The sequence below is a fragment of the Strongylocentrotus purpuratus genome, unplaced genomic scaffold, assembly GCF_000002235.5.
Source record: "Strongylocentrotus purpuratus isolate Spur 01 unplaced genomic scaffold, Spur_5.0 spur5_scaffold_1, whole genome shotgun sequence".
In the NCBI taxonomy this organism is placed as follows: domain Eukaryota; kingdom Metazoa; phylum Echinodermata; class Echinoidea; order Camarodonta; family Strongylocentrotidae; genus Strongylocentrotus; species Strongylocentrotus purpuratus.
In genome coordinates, this window is record NW_022145594.1 from 38889665 (window position 1) to 38894088 (window position 4424).

Genomic DNA, 4424 nt, shown 5'->3' on the forward strand with positions numbered 1-4424 from the left:
TTGATAATTCGTGTTTTTCCGCTGATTATAAATTATTTACTTACTAAAACTTACTGATACAAATATTTAAGCAAGTAGCGCAAAGTCAGTTATTATTTAGAAGTCACCTTTCTACTCTTTACGTTTTACAGTCACAGGATTAGTTTTATGATGTAGATAAGCGTTATTTACATCTCAATATATATTATCAAAATTATCATTCAATCATCACCGTCCCCATAAACTAAGAGACGCCCCCTCCGGCCCCAAAATAAACAGTTCATACCCCAGTCACACCAACAAGAATTACGCCAGACCGACACCAGACCGATCGAACAATGATATTAACCATATGGTAAAAGGTCAGTCGTTGTGGAGTCGGCTTGGCGGTGTGACTGAGGTACCATAGATACAGATACATGAATGGAAACAGAGAGAGAGAGAGAGGGGGGGGGGACTGGTGGTGTCTACCTTATAAATATTACAAATGCATATGTGCACGTGTTTATGCGTGTGTGTGTGCGTGTATACATACATTTAATATATGCATGCTGAAATTCTTTAAGTGAACAGAAATAATTTGAAAAGCTTTTGTGTAGATTAATTATTTATGTAAATGTATATGGGTGTAACAGATAAATCAGTGAACATGAAAAATAAACTTGTTTTCCTTTAATACCTTGGCATGGTTATGTAAAGAAAGAAATAAGTAAACGATACGCTATCGTTTGTTTAATATGCCTGAAATAAATGTTGATCATAGGCCAGACCTTTGGAATGATGACATCATATAAAAATAAACACTTGAAATATTTGCTTATAAGTCTATGGATATGCTACTTTGCCAACAAGTCTCGACAACTAAAATGGAGAATCACGGTAGACGGTCGCTTATCTGGACAGGTGTGTGTATTTGTATGTTATCATGCTGCATTATAGGTAAGTAGTAGATCACCCTTACTTATAATCTTTGGATCGGGGATGTACAACCCTCAAGTCATCGAGTCTTGCCACGTGACATGGCGTGAATATAAAGTGTCGGAGTGTCTTTGTTTTCACTCATACCTTGATTTGCGCTATCAGATTGACATTGCGACCATGTTATATAATTACACATGTCGATGTACATGAATAAAGCATTTTAGTGATGATGATACTCTTTCGCGTGTAAGCAAGCAATACTTAGTCAGGCATATCAACATGTAAATGTACACTTTACATAAGGTGAACTGTCGCATTTTGTGTTACCTATATTCAGTGGCGTAACCACGGGAGGGGCGAAATATTTTAGCTAACTGTCATATTTCGGTAACCCGACACATGCTCCGCCGACATTGCTCCGCTGAAATTTACTCCGCAAAACGCGAAAATTGCTCCGCGACATTTACTCCGCGACATTTGCTCCGCCGACAATTGCTCCGCCAACATTTGCTCCGCCGACATTTGCTCCGCCGACATTTGCTCCGCCGACAATTGCTCCGCCGACAATTGCTCCGCCTTCAACTGCTCCGCCGACAATTGCTCCGGTGACAAATGCTCCGCCGACAATTGCTCCGGTGACAAATGCTGCTCGAACGACAGTTGCTCCGTTGACAGTTGCTCCGCCTACATTTGCTCCAGTGACATTTGCTCCGCCGACAATTGCTCCGGCGACTACTGCTCCGCCGACATTTGCTCCGCTCAAAAAAGTGCCCCGTAAAATACAAAGGCTACTACGACAATTGTTGCTCCTCCCCAAAAGTACCCCGTAAAGACAATGCTCCGCCGACAATAAAATTGCTCTCTTATCCAAAAGTGCGGCCCCGTGGAAGACATGAATGCTCCTCTGGCAATTAGTGGAATAAATGCTCAGACGTTTTTTGCTATGACCCATAATGTTTGATTTATAACAAAAATCAAGTTATAGCTCCTTATGCAAGTTTTGAGGCGAAAGATAATTACTCCGCTCAAAATCTGTTTCCTGTATTACTCATTAGCTGATCCAAAGCTCAGGGCTATCTCTCTCTCTCTCTCTCTCTCTTGCTCCTCCTTTTCCTTTTGACACCCTTTTCTTGTCTTCTTTGCTTTTTGTCTTTCCTCTAATGCTATTAGTCTTTTTTCATTTTCATCACTTCTTCTCTTCTCCCCCTCTCGAGTTTTATTTCTCTCGTGAAATTGTAACGTAAAGTAGTACATGTAGTTCCATTCTTGTTTAGAATAGTATTTTCAATAATATTCAGTCCGTTTTCTATAGGTTTCTTTCCTTCAGTTAAGTGTATGTAGTTTTACTATATACATATATATACATATATATATATATATATATATATATATATATATATACATATATATGTTAGTGTGTAAAACACCCCGTCTCATTCAAATACTTTGTTTTCACTGACTTTATGGGACTCACGGAGCCACCGGAAGAAGAGCAATTGGCTTATCATGAAGAACTAACACAAACTGCAACAAAAGGATTTGTATAAATGGGAATAAGCAGAAAGGCTGCCATCAAATGTTCCCGTCTAAATGGGTTCTCTTCTTTACGTATAGTGCCCTTCAAAGCTTATTTCGATCCCTCCCCTGTTGTTTTCTAGAACTTCCATGATGACCTAGTACATTGTATTATGCTTTACTTGCAGATGTTTTACCTAGTAAGATGCATGTGCTCGCTTGCATTGAGGTCATTTCAGGTCTTACAGAACTATTGATGAGCTGTTTGAAATTAATTGGGGAATGTGGCTTGCTGCTCTACTTTAAATTTTAAAAAAATTCCCATGACATGTAATGAGTGTTTAGAGTACATTATATGGGACGTGATAGATGAAAAGTTATTTCAGTATATTCGAAATGACTTTAAGGTAACTCCTTTTTCCTCCCACATCATCAACATTCATTTATTTCATTTCATCTACATTATTTCATAAAATGCATTCAGAAAATGAAGAAGAAAGAAAGAAACGAAAATAACCCGTGAAAAAAAATTTGTCGGCGAAGCATTTGTCATAGTACTAGTAGCATTTGTATTTTATGGGACACGTTTTGGGCGGAGCAAAAATGTCGTCGGAGCAAATGTCACCGGAGCAAGTGTCGGTTTATGCGGAGCAAATGTCGTCGGAGCAAATGTCACCGGAGCAAGTGTCGCTTTATACGAAGCAAATGTCAGCGGAGCAACTGTCGTTCGAGGAGCATTTGTCACCGGAGCAAGTGTCGCTTTATGCGGAGCAAATGTCGTCGGATCAAATGTCACCGGAGCAAGTGTCGCTTTATGCGGAGCAAATGTCGTCGGAGCAAATGTCACCGGAGCAAGTGTCGCTTTATGCGAAGCAAATGTCGGCGGAGAAACTGTCGTTCGAGGAACATTTGTCACCGGAGCATTTTTCGTTTCATGCGGAGCAATTGGCGGCGGAGCAATTGTCGGCGAAGCAATTTTCGGCGGAGCAATTTTCGGCGGAGCATCTGTCGGCGGAGCAAATGTCGGCGGAGCAAATGTCGGCGGAGCAAATGTCGGCGGAGCATTTGACGTCGGAGCAAATGTCGCGGAGGAAATGTCGCGGAGCAATTGTCGCGTTTTGCGGAGTTTATGTCGACGGAGCAATCGTCGGCGAAGCATGTGTCATGGAACCCATATTTCAATGTAAAGGAAACTAGTTTGTATTGCCCTGGTTTGCGTTATTGGGGTGTGGTAGTATTTTGGGAATGAAGTCTATTAAGCATATATTCAAATTCAGTGGATTTATATATGCAATGAATTATGGTTTCCAAACTTGCTATCTATAAGTAATATGTAATGATTAAAAAAAAAAAAAATGAAAAAAAAATCCGAAAATCTCTAAGGTGGGGTCATTTTCTACTTTGCTCTCCTTTAAATGGGATTCATGTAAAACTACTGTTAAGGTCTGACATCATAATGTATTATAGAAAATTCGAAGCGACAACTGCTCAATAAGTGTTTAGAAATATGGCAACCAATTGGTATATTAAATCCTGTTTTTAAAAACCAAATGTTCTTCTTCTTCCTTGAAAAGACTAATACCAACTTTATCTGCACAGAGGATACATATACCTTCTGCCACACGAAGTGCCACTTAAAGCTAACTCCGAGGTTGAATATCTACCCCAGTTCATTAAAGCAAGCACTGCTGCTACTTTTGAGCGGCCACGATGTTATATTCGATATGATCATTATACAAAACTTTCGCTAGACCTTTGAATTCCTGTTTTAGGAGGCTGCATCTTTGTTTAGATCATGCGGATGACTGAAGCTAAGCAATTGACGCCTCGTGCGCAGATCCCTTGGTTGCAGAGGTGCAATATGCAAATGCCTCTGTTGCAAACATATCGTGTGCATTTTTTTTTTTTTTTTTGATATCCTTTCAAAAACTAACTGTAACTTGTGGTTAATATACGACATGACAGCGTAATAACTTCATATATTTCAAGATTGCAAGTTAGGCAGATGT